The sequence below is a fragment of the Anomaloglossus baeobatrachus genome, chromosome 10 (assembly GCF_048569485.1).
Source record: "Anomaloglossus baeobatrachus isolate aAnoBae1 chromosome 10, aAnoBae1.hap1, whole genome shotgun sequence".
NCBI classification, from domain to species: domain Eukaryota; kingdom Metazoa; phylum Chordata; class Amphibia; order Anura; family Aromobatidae; genus Anomaloglossus; species Anomaloglossus baeobatrachus.
In genome coordinates, this window is record NC_134362.1 from 43,763,327 (window position 1) to 43,776,194 (window position 12,868).

The 12,868-nt window shown below is 46.4% G+C and overlaps 3 non-coding genes across 3 annotated transcripts; 2 read left to right on the forward strand and 1 right to left on the reverse strand.

The window, feature by feature from the left end:
* The first annotated feature begins 6,784 nt into the window (after positions 1-6,784).
* TRNAQ-CUG (transfer RNA glutamine (anticodon CUG)) lies at positions 6,785-6,856 on the forward strand. Its single transcript has one exon. It is a non-coding gene; the product is annotated as a tRNA-Gln (tRNA).
* Positions 6,857-7,158: 302 nt separating this feature from the next.
* Positions 7,159-7,230, reverse strand: TRNAD-GUC (transfer RNA aspartic acid (anticodon GUC)). Its single transcript has one exon. It is a non-coding gene; the product is annotated as a tRNA-Asp (tRNA).
* A 1,665-nt stretch (positions 7,231-8,895) lies between these two features.
* On the forward strand, positions 8,896-8,967 carry TRNAD-GUC (transfer RNA aspartic acid (anticodon GUC)). The gene has a single exon. It is a non-coding gene; the product is annotated as a tRNA-Asp (tRNA).
* Positions 8,968-12,868: the final 3,901 nt, after the last annotated feature.

The following is a 12,868-nucleotide window of genomic DNA, read 5'->3' on the forward strand; positions in this document are numbered from 1 at the left end:
GGTGGGCGGGTCTATATTGTGCAGTAAATCAAATAAATAAATAATTTAAAAAAACGGTGTGCGGTCCCCCCCATTTTTGATACCAGCCATGGTAAAGTCCCATGGCTGAAGGCTGGTATTCTCAGGATGGTGAGCCCCACGTTATGGGGAGCCCACCACCCTAACAATATCAGCCAGCAGCCGCCCGGAAAAGCCGCATCCATTAGATGTGACAGTTCCGGGACTCTACCCGACTCTTCCCGAATTGCCCTGGTGCGGAGGCAATTGGGATAATAAGGAGTTAATGGCAGCAGCCCATAGCTGCCACTAAGTTCTAGGTTAATCATGGCAGCCGTCTCCCCAAGATAACTTCCATGTTTAACCTGTTATTAAAAGTAAATAAACACACACATTAAAAAAATCCTTTATTTAGAATAATTAAAACAAATAAACACCCTCGTTCACCAATTTAATAAAACCAAAAAACCCATCCAGGTCCGCCGTAATCCATGGATGTGCCACGACGCTCTCAGCTCTGCTACATGAAGGTGACAGGAGCGGCCACATACAATGACCGCTCTCTATCACCTTCAAGCAGCAACTGAAGTGAGCCACGAGATCACCGATGACGTCACTCAGGTTACTCGCGGCCACCGCTGGCAGAGCAGCAGGGGAGGGGCTGGAGCAGAGTGTGTAGGGAGAGGGAGAGGAGAGGAGTCCGGAGTTGTAGCTCCTGGGCTGCTACAGAAGCATGCTCCAAAAGGGCCGGGACAGGCTGTTAGTGAGGAAGGGACTTGAGGTGACCGGGGCAGGGTAGTGGCCCTCCGGTATCGAAAGAGATCCCGGATCACTGCAGGGGAGTGGACTCCCCGTTTCCGGCCAAGGAGGAAAGAAAGAGAAAGAGTGGAGAAAGAGGCACCTGACTGCAGGGAAAGAACAGGGGTCTGCTGCACCGTGTGTGGGACTTAAACACCCTCCGTACCGAAGGCTGCGGACTCCGGCAGTTTCTAGTTTACCAGTGACTCTGTGTGGTTCAATTGTGAGTACAACAGTGCCATCAGGCACCGCAGCACTGCGCCCTGCAGCACGCTCCCTCCTACCGGACCCCGGGACACCAGCCCCTACCCACGGAGGGGCCAACACCTCAGCTGCTCCCCGCCATCGCTCCTGGGAACCCCCGTCACCAGCAGCGGTGGTGCTCACCATCACCATAACCCCGTGGGTGGCGTCACAACCGACATCCCACCATCAAACCTCCCCCTTTTCACTCGTGTGCGAGGAGGCGCTGCTCGAGTTCCCGGGTCCGACCCCGTGCTCGAGCCACCGAGGAGCAGAAGCACCGGACCCGAGCGCCAGAGATTCCCCAGGCGAGTGGCATTCCCCAAAAACCCCTCTCCGCCCGCGACAATTCCACATGCACACACGGCAAGCATACACCATCACACGGATGTCACACATACCGGAGAAACGCCCATAAAAAACGGAACACGGACCCGAAAAACGGAATGTGAGACGCGTACGTTTTTTATGCGGAAGTGTGTCGGAGGCCTTAACCCCTTCACGACCGCGGGCCGTAAAATTACGTCCTATTTTAACGTGACTTAACGACCAGGGACGTAATTTTACGGCCTAAACTTCATTTGATTGCCGTGGCCATAGCAACGGCTTTCAAATGATGTCCCCTGCTGTTTCTTACAGCAGGGGACCTTTGCTTGAGCCCAGGGGGGGCGGCATCGCCACCCCCTATCGACGATCGATGTGATTGGCTGTTCAAATCTGAACCGCCAACCACATCGATCGCACTAATTTCGGCAAAAATAATGCCCGAATTAGTGCGATCCTGTGAGATCCAGCTATGACATGCCGCAGCTGCTGCAGCATATCATAGGTGGACCTCAAACATGCCGCCCCCAGCCCCTGCAGCACTGATTGGAGCGATCGTGCTATGACGCGCAATCGCTCCAATCAGTGTGCAGTGGGGCGGTCTGATCTGCCGGTGGCCGCCCTCCCCAGGCCTGTGCTGGTCTGCGAGCCCTCCCCCAACATGTCTGCAGCGTGCAGTGGCTGGTACTTGTGGTACCACGCCACCGCTGCTGCTGCCGCCGCCGTCGCTGAGGTCACGCTGCTGCTGCTGCACGTGAGTACTGTGCTCACTTTGCAGCCCGTGCGCGCTCCCGTGGTGCCCCTGCGCGCTGCCGTGTTAGCCCCTGCCCGTGCCCCCCTGCGATCTGCCCCCCCCGACATCCCGATCTGCTCCCCCCAACCCCCCCCCCCCGACATCCCGATCTGCTCCCCCCGCGATCTGACTGCCTCCCCCATTATCTCTATTCTGCTTCTGCAGCTCCCTCTCCGGTCTCCCCCTCTGCTCTCCCCCCCTCTGCTCTCCCCCCCCTCTGCTCTCAACCCCCCTCTGCTCTCAACCCCCCCTCTGCTCTCACACCCCCTCTCCCCCGACGTCCTCTTACCTGTCTTCACCGGCCTGATCACATCTGCGTCCATCGCTGGGTCCTTCCTGGGCATTCTGCTGATCTGCCTGCTGCTCCTGTAAAGCTGTCCATCTCTCTGCCATCTGTTCCTCTGCAGCTCTTCTGGTCAGTGATCCTCCTGCTAGTCCTCTGGGTACTGTGAGTATAACTTTTTTTTTTTTTCCGTATCCCCTGTCCATTTTTACACCTCATCCGTCCGTGCGTCCCGCCAAGCGCTGATCAGGGATGCAGATAACGGATCGGCATCCCTGCTCAATTTTTGGCGTGACTTTTTTCCGTATTTGCGACGCTTTTTGTATCGCATCCGTCCGTGCGTCCCGCCGAGCGCTGATCAGGGATGCAGATAACGGATCTGCATCCGTGGTCAGTTTTTGGCGTGACTTTTTTCCGTATTTGCGACGCTTTTTGTATCGCATCCGTCCATGCGTCCCGCCGAGCGCTGATCAGGGATGCAGATAACGGATCTGCATCCGTGGTCAGTTTTTGGCGTGACTTTTTTCCGTATTTGCGACGCTTTTTGTATCGCATCCGTCCGTGCGTCCCGCCAAGCGCTGATCAGGGATGCACATAACGTATCTGCATCCATGGTCAATTTTTGGCGTGACTTTTTTTTTACGTACCCCCGACGCTTTTTTTTATCGCATCCGACCGTGCGTCCTGCAGCGGCCGATCAGTGCACTGCGTCTGTGCGTTTGAAAAGTCAAATGGCGCTCCTTCTCTTCTGAGCCCCGCCATGCGCTCAAACAATTACTTTCCACCACATATGAGGTGTCTGTGTACTCAGGAGAAATTGCACAATACGTTTTATGGTGCATTTTTTCCTGTTACCCTTGTGAAAAAAAAAGCTACCTAGTTGAAGCAACCGTTTTGTGGTAAAAAAAAAAAAATTTCTTTTCACGGCTCAACGCTATAAACTTCTGTGAAGCCCCCAGGTGTTCAAAGTGCTCACCAAACATCTAGAAAAATTATTTGAGGGCTCTAGTTTCCAAAATGGTGTCACTTGTGGGGGATCTCCACTGTTTAGGCACCATAGGGGGTCTCCAAACGTGACATGGCGTCCGCTAATGATTCCAACCAATTTTGCTGTCAAATGGCGCTCCTTCTCTTCTGAGCCCCGCCATGCGCCCAAACAATTACTTTCCACCACATATGAGGTATCTGCGTACTCAGGAGAAAATGCACAATACATTTTATGGTGCATTTTTTCCTGATAGCCTTGTGAAAAAAAAGCTACCTAGTTGAAGCAACAGTTTTGTGGTAAAAAAAATTTTTTTTTCTTTTCACGGCTCAACGTTATAAACTTCTGTGAAGCCCCCAGGTGTTCAAAGTGCTCATCAAACATCTAGAAAAAATATTTGAGGGCTCTAGTTTCCAAAATGGGGTCACTTGTGGGGGAGCTCCATTGTTTAGGCACCTCAGGGGGTCTTCAAACGTGACATGGCGTCCGCTAATGATTCCAACCAATTTTGCTGTCAAATGGCGCTCCTTCTCTTCTGAGCCCTGCCATGCGCCCAAACAATTACTTTCCACCACATATGAGGTATCTGCGTACTCAGGAGAAAATGCACAATACATTTTATGGTGCATTTTTTCCTGATAGCCTTGTGAAAAAAAAAGCTACCTAGTTGAAGCAACAGTTTTGTGGTAAAAAAATTTTTTTTTCTTTTCACGGCTCAACGTTATAAACTTCTGTGAAGCCCCCAGGTGTTCAAAGTGCTCATCAAACATCTAGAAAAAATATTTGAGGGCTCTAGTTTCCAAAATGGGGTCACTTGTGGGGGAGCTCCATTGTTTAGGCACCTCAGGGGGTCTTCAAACCTGACATGGCGTCCGCTAATTAGTGCAGCTAATTTTGCATTCAAATGGCGCTCCTTGCCTTTCGAGCACTGCCGTGTGTCCAAACATTTGATTTCCACCACATATGAGGTATCTGCGTACTCAGGAGAAAATGGATAATACATTTTATGTTGCATTTTTTCCCGATACCCTTGTGAAAAAAAAAGCTACCTAGTTGAAGCAACAGTTTTGTGGTAAAAAATTTTTTTTTTCTTTTCACGGCTCAACGTTATAAACTTCTGTGAAGCCCCCAGGTGTTCAAAGTGCTCATCAAACATCTAGAAAAAATATTTGAGGGCTCTAGTTTCCAAAATGGGGTCACTTGTGGGGGAGCTCCATTGTTTAGGCACCTCAGGGGGTCTTCAAACCCGACATGGCGTCCGCTAATTAGTGCAGCTAATTTTGCGTTCAAAAATTCAAATGGCGCTCCTTGCCTTCCGAGCACTGCCGTGTGTCCAAACATTTGATTTCCACCACATATGAGGTATCTGCGTACTCAGGAGAAAATGGACAATACATTTTATGTTGCATTTTTTCCCGATACCCTTGTGAAAAAAAAGCTACCTAGTTGAAGCAACAGTTTTGTGGTAAAAAATTTTTTTTTTCTTTTCACGGCTCAACGTTATAAATTTCTGTGAAGCCCCCAGGTGTTCAAAGTGCTCATCAAACATCTAGAAAAAATATTTGAGGGCTCTAGTTTCCAAAATGGGGTCACTTGTGGGGGAGCTCCATTGTTTAGGCACCTCAGGGAGTCTTCAAACACGACATGGCGTCCGCTAATGAGTGCAGCTAATTTTGTGTTCAAAAATTCAAATGGCGCTCCTTCCCTTCCGAGCTCTGCCGTGCGCCCAAACAATTGATTTTTACCCCATATGGGGTATCAGCGTACTCAGGAGAAAATGCACAATAAATTGTAGGGTGCACTTTCTCTTTTCTCCCTTGTAAAAATGAAAATTTTTTGGCTAAGGCTACTTTCACACATCCGGTTTGAGCCCTGCGGCTCAATCCGGCTGTGAAAACTATGCAACGGATGCGGCGAAAACACCGCATCCTTTGCATAAGTTTTTACATGCGGCCGGTCCGGTTTTTTCCGGTTGCGGCATGCTACTGAGCATGCGCAGTGGAAAATACCGCATGCGGCGACCGGATGCGGTTTTTTCCGCATCGCGCCGCATCCGGCCTCCATAGGGATGCATTGAAAAATGCGCCGCAGCGGCCGGATGCGGCGCGATGCAGTGTTTTTTGCCGGAGCAAAAAACATTGCAGGGTACGTTCGATCCGGCCGCCGCATCGGCTAAATCTGCCGCATGCGGACAAAACCGGACTGAACGCAAGCCCCTGCGGCACAATGCGGCACTAATGTAAGTCAATGCAAAAAAAAACCGCAATCGGCGTTACAAAAGCCGGTTGCGGTTTTTCTGCAGAACGCCGTATTGTGCCGCAGAGCAAAAATCCGGATGTGTGAAAGTACCCTAAAGTAACATTTTTGTGTTAAAAAGTAAAATTTTCATTTTTTCCTTCCACATTGCTTTGGTTCCTGTGACGCACCTAAAGGGTTAATAAACTTCTTGGATGTGGTTTTGAGCAGTGTGAGGGGTGCAGTTTTTAGAATGGGGTCACTTTTGGGTATTTTCTGTCACCTAGGCCTCTCAAAGTCACTTCAAATGTGATATGGTCCCTAAAAAAAATATTTTGTAAATTTTGTTGGAAAAATTAGAAATTGCTGATGAACTTTGACCCCTTCTAACTTCCTAACGAAAAAAAAATTTCTTTCGAAAATTGCGCTGATGTAAAGTTGACAAGTGGGAAATGTTATTTCGTAACTATTTTGTGTGACATATCTCTCAGATTTATGGGCATAAATTTTCAAAGTTTGAAAATTGCGAAATTTTCCAAATTTTCACACAATTTCCTAAATTTTCACAAATAAACGCAAAAAGTATCGGCCTAAATTTACCACTGACATGAAGTACAATATGTCACGAAAAAACAATCTCAGAATCGCCAGGATCCGTTGAAGCGTTCCAGAGTTATAACCCGTCAAAGTGACACTGGTCAGAATTGCAAAAAATGGCCCGGTCATTAGGGTGTTTTAGTGGCCGGGGGTGAAGGGGTTAAACACTATTTACCTGTATGGAGTGGATGGATACAGCTGTAGGTGGAAGGGGATAAAGGGGGGAAGGGAAACACAATAGTGTCTGCAAATAAACATCGCCATGTGAACGCACCCTAACGTTTAGGAAAATACAATGTTCACTCTGCATAAAATGCAGTATAGACGAAAAGTCCCTAAGGGAACCTTGCTGTTTGCACTCATCATGATGCGTTTTTTTTCACAAGTTTTTATTTTTTATTTGTTTCTATGGTTAGTAGAAACTACAATGTGAACCTTGCATAACTAAAATCCCATCACTGACCACAGGAGGGCAGTGTGCCCTGTGCATTCTACATCACAGCGACAGACAGCAGTGTTCTGCATGTGAGGTTCCATGGTGTAATGGTTAGCACTCTGGACTCTGAATCCAGCGATCCGAGTTCAAATCTCGGTGGGACCTACGATTTTTTTTTTTTTTATTTTTCCCCCTTTCTTGTTTTTATTTTTATTCCTCTTCTACATTTTGTCAAAACTCCTAACTAAAAAGGTATCATCAATAGACAAGGAAGAACAAGACGTTGGAAATGTTTCATGAAATCAGAGGGGTGGCTGCATTCATCATTAGGTTCCTAAATGTATTTTATTTGCAAACTATAATTTAATAATAATTAATAAGTACTTCTCTTTAATCGAATGCTGTTTTATTCAGAATTACTTAATAATGAAAAATATTTGTATCCAAAAAGAAAAAAAAAAATAGGCCTCCCCGTCGGGGAATCGAACCCCGGTCTCCCGCGTGACAGGCGGGGATACTCACCACTATACTAACGAGGATTGGCTGGGGGCCTGCGGGAGAGCAGGCCTTATGTAAGTGGAGACACGACTGTTAATGCAGTACTGAGATTTCAACAGCAGAGGTCTCTCCACATATTTGCAATGTTTTATAACCCACTTTCTATAGTAACAGACTCATTTTACCAAAGTGAAGTACTGCGCATGTGGAGTAATTATAAGGCCCTGTGCGCACTGGAAAATGGAATTTTCTCAAGAAAATTCCGCAGGCACTGAAAGATTACCGCACCCCCGGTAAAAAACCGTGGCAAACCGCACCCAAAAACCGCATGCAGTTTGCAGCGGTTTTACCGCGGTATTGTTCGCGGTATTGCCGTGGTTTTGCCGCGTGCGGGTTGGTACATGTGCTTATTGCATTCAATGCAATAAAGCACATTGAAAAAAAAAAAAAAAAATCTTTTCATTCTTAGATAGTAGATAGATAAAGAGACAGAAGAATAGATAGAGGGATCGATAGAGGACAGATCGCTGCATTTCCCACGGTCAGCAGTGAGTTCACAATACCGGCCGTGGGAAATGACCGGTAATTACCTCTGCTGTCTGCTGCGAGGCTGCATTCATTCAGCAGTGTCTGTGACAGTCGCGGCTGGATGTAAGCAGCGCAGGACCTGTGGATTATGCTGGAGCTGTGGATTACGCCGGAGATTTGTTTCGGGAGGGGTTAATAAAATGGTGAACGAGGCTTGTTGGTTTTATTTAAAATAAAGGATTTTTCTGTGTCTGTGTTTTATTCACTTTACTTACGGGTTGATCATGTAAGCTGTCACATAGACGCTGCCATGATCAAGCCTGGAGTTAATGGTGGTGATCCACCACCATTAACCCCTTGTATTACCCTGACTGCCACTGCTACACGGCTGCAGGAAGAGCCGGGGACACGCCGGTACTGCCGCATAATGCATGCGACAGTGCCGGGGCAGCTGCGGCTGATATACTCGGCTGCAGGAGGGGGAGTGAGGCGGGGGACATTACCCCTACCCCTCGCCCTCCCCGGCCTGAGAATACCGGGCCGCCGCTGTGTGCTTACCTCGGCTGGACGGTAAATATACAGCGGAGCCCACGTGTTTTGTTTTCTATATTTCCGTTTGCTTTCTATGTGTGTTCTATGTGTCTGTGATGTCTGTGTTTGTGATCTGTGTGTTTGTTTACTCTCTGCTTTGCTTCCTCTTCCTGTAATGACATCACTTCCCTGCAAAACCGCAGACAGGCGATGTACATTACCGGAGGTAAACCGCGAAATACCGCAGGGAATAACGCAGGAAAACGCAGTGAACCGCACAGAATTTGCTGCCTGCGTTATTCCCTGCGGGATTTCACGATTACATTGGAGTCAATGGAGTGAAATCCCGCAGCGACGTGCGGAAAAGAATTGACATGCAATTGTTTTTGCTGCGGGAATCCCGCAGCAAAACATGCAGCTGTCAAAATCCGCCTAGTGCGCACAGGATTTTTTTTCCCCATAGGTTTTGCTGGAGATTCACTGCAGAGATGTTATGAACATTTTCTGCAGCGAAACAGGCAGCAAAACCGCAAAAAAATCTGCGGCAAAATCCGGTAAGTGCGCACATAGCCTTAGACGTTCTCTAATAGAATGTTGAGACCACGTGTTGCTTCATACCTGATTCCTCAGTGCAAATTTCCAGCCAATCCTCGTTAGTATAGTGGTGAGTATCCCCGCCTGTCACGCGGGAGACCGGGGTTCGATTCCCCGACGGGGAGGCTTTAAGTTTTTTCTTTTTCAGATACAAGTATTTTTTTTTATTAAATAATTCTGTAATTAAATATTTTACATTTTTTATTTTTTTTTACAATACAAATTAATACAGTGTTTATACAAATATAATAAATACCTTTTATAAGAAAAAAACAACTTATTTTCCTCTTTAAAAGAGATTATATCATATATAGACTAAACTGCAATGTTTAATAGGTGATTGTTTTACCAGAAGAAAGATCACCTGTCTCCAATCGGAAGATTTTGCTCTTATTTTATTCCTGCTGCTGCACTGACTTTTTTTTAACCCCTTTATGATATGTTCCATACATGTATGGTGCATGTTGGAAGCGGGGTGAGCTTCCTCCATACACAGCAGGTTATGGCTGTGTGCTACAGCCAACAACTTTGGGTGGAGCTCTGATCATGGTTGTTAACCTGTTAAATCCCACCATCAAACTCTCACAGCAGGATTTAAACATTCTAATGCCGGCGTCACACGGTACGATATATAGGACGATATGTCATCGGGGTCACGTCGTTAGTGACGCACATCCGGCATCGTTAGAGATATCGTACCGTGTGACACCTCGGAACGACTGTGAACGAGCAAAAATACTCACCTTATCGTTGCTCATTGACACTTCGTTCATTTTCAAAAAGTCGTTCCTTCTTCTGTGCTCCGGTTGTTCATCGTTCCCGTGGCAGCACACGTCGCTCCGTGTGACACCCCGGGAACGACGAACACAGCTTACCTGCGGCCGCCGGCAATGCGGGAGGAAGGAGGTGGGCGGGATGTTACGTCCCGCTCATCTCCGCCTCTCTGCTTCTATTGGCCGGCCGCAGTGTGACGACGCTATAACGCCGATCATCCCTCCCCCTTCAGGAAGAAGTGTTTGCCGCGCACAGCGACGTCGTCCGGGAGGTAAGTACGTGTGACAGGGGGTTAATGACTTTGTGCGACACGGGCAACTACTTGCCCGTGACGCACAAACGACGGGGGCGGGTACGATTGCTCGTGCGATCGCGCGATAGATCGTCCCGTGTGATGCCGGCATAAGCGCCCATCGTTGTACCCATGATGTGATCGCAGGGCACCAATGGATTGCTATGACAGCAGGGAGCTTACTGAAGACCTCTGTGCTTGTCATAGCATAGTGATTTCAAGTCCCCCCAGAGCAGGAGCCACTTGTGGGGGGCTAAAAAGGATTCTAGATGTCCTCCACTATTATAGCCTTATGTCTGTCTCCAGATTTGGGCTCTAAAGTCTCAGATCCATTGGGGTAATTTGAAGAAACCCAAGAGAAGCATGGCCTGAAAGTGTAATGATGGGCAGATCAGTTCCTGATTGTTGGGAAATTAAAACTAATTAAGACAATTAAGTAAAGTTAAAAGAAAAGTGCAAGACATGTCTTTGAAATGGTTCACAATGACATCCACTCCAAACTAAACAATGTCCAATCAAAATTTGCAAGAAATACACTCCAGGAAATAAAAAAGAAAAAAACGTTCCAAAACTCTTCAAATCAGCATCAGGAAATGAAAAACACCTTAAAAAACTTCTCAAAGAAGAAACACTTCTTAAAATGTTTATAGAAAAAAAACAAAAACATTTTTGAGCATTACAAGAAAAAAAAAATCCCAAAACTGTGCACATACCCTTTCTCACAGTGTGTTGTGTCCGCAGGTTACATCTTGTATTTATTGGAGTGGATTTACTTTCTTTTGATGCTGAAGGGTTAAGGACTTTTTCCTTGCTGGCTAGAATTTCTCTTAGTCTTAAATCACAGCTGCAGCATTTTTGCATCAAGCCATTCTGCTATATATTCCCACTCCTGGTTTTACTCCATGCCGGTGATAGATGCACTATACCAGGGTTCCCCAACTCCAGTCCTCAAGAGCCCCCAACAGTGCATGTTTTCGGGATTTTCTTACTATTGCACAGGTGATAATTCCATGACTTGTGTAATACTAAGGAAATCCTGAAAACATGCACTGTTGGTGGCTCTTGAGAACTGGAGTTTGGGAACTTTGCTCTATAGTCAATATGGTGAAGGAGCCTATCTATGTAGTAGCTGTGCTGTTGCAGCATTGAAGATTCGTGCTGAAGAAACCAAGGCGTGCTTTTTGTTTTGTCTTTCGCCACCCATTTGTCTTACTTTCCTTGTGTTATTTTATTGTAGTAGTGGGACTAGTGTCCCACTGGCCAACACCCTAGTCAGGGAAAGTTCAGGGTCAACGAGGGCCTAGGTAAGTAACGGCGCAAGGGGGAAGGATCCATCTAGGGTCGTTAGGGAGTGCAGAGATCAGCCACAGGTGAGTGTGAGGTGGTGACCCCTCTCTCGATCACCAGGGCCTTCCTTTCCATCTGCACTGGTTTTCCCTCTGTGTTTCGCCGCACACCGAGTGTTTCCTCCTCCCCGACGTGACACCCTTGGACTAGGCTTCTCTTTTTTTTTTTTTTCAATTCTTGACTACATGATATTGGAGCCTTTATAATAACATCCCATCTCATGATATTGACTATAAATTGATCATGATATTGCAGGCAGGACAACCAAAATCATCCGAGGTGTATGTGTGTGTGTGTGTGTGTGTGTGTGTGTGTGTGTGTGTGTGTGTATGTATGTATGTATGTATGTGTGTGTGTGTGTGTGCGTGTGTGTATGCGTGTGTATGTGAGTGTATGTGTGTGTGTGTGTGTGTGCGTGTGTGTATGCGTGTGTATGTGAGTGTATGTGTGTGTGTGTGTGTGTGTGTGTGTATGCGTGTGTATGCGTGTGTATGTGTGTGTATGTGTGTGTATGTGTGTGTATGTGTGTGTATGTGTGTGTATGTGTGTGTGTGTGTGTGTGTGTGTGTGTGTGTGTGTGTGTGTGTGTGTGTGTGTGTGTGTGTGTGTTGATAAGAAATAGCAGAGGAGTATAAAGTTGACATTTTCTTTATTACATGGTAGAATGGCTTTTCAAACATAACAGCCACATTGTAAATGTCCTACAAAAATAAGTAATTATAATATACAGAATATTCTGATAATAAATAGGATATGGGGTATGGGGTGAGCCTGCTCATTACACCTGCTTCCGACATGCCCTGTACATGTACGGTGGATGTCGTAAAAGGGTTTCACCCACCATTACATGTCATCTCCACTACTCAGAAAGAAATTAACAATATTTTCTATTAGATGCTGTTAGAAGAGACAATCCAGTGAAGAGATGTTGCATTTTCTAACACAGTATGACACCAACTGGTGCTCACTTCCCTGTTCACAGCAGACCCGTCCATAGTAATGGTATACAGGGCGGAAGGCCATCTCTGCTGTGCAGTCACTATGTGCAGACCTAGCTGTGGAGCGAGTGACTGATCATGTGTCTCCACCAACAAAATGAAAAGAATGATGCCATACTACACTACAGTGCAAAAGTTTAGGGTCACTTAGATATTTCCTTATTTTTGAAAGAAAAGCACATTTTTTTTCAATGAAGCTAACATTAAATTAAACTGAAATCCCCTCTATACATTGTCAATGTGGTAAATGACTATTCTCGCTGCAAACGTCTGGTTTTTAATGCAATATCTACATAGGTGTATAGAGGCCCATTTCCAACAACCACCACTCCAGTGTTCTAATGGTACATGGTGCTTGCTAACTGTGTTAGAAGGCTAATGGATGTTTAGAAATCCCTTGAAAACCCTTGTGCAAGTTTGTTAGCACAGCTGAAAACAGTTTTGCTGATTAGAGAAACTATAAAACTGACCTTCCTTTGAGCTAGTTGAGAATCTGGAGCATTACATTTGTTGGTTCCATTAAACTCTCAAAATGGCCATAAAAAGAGAACTTTCATGTGAAACTCTACAGTCTATTCTTGTTCATAGAAATGAAGGATATTCCATGCGAGAAAT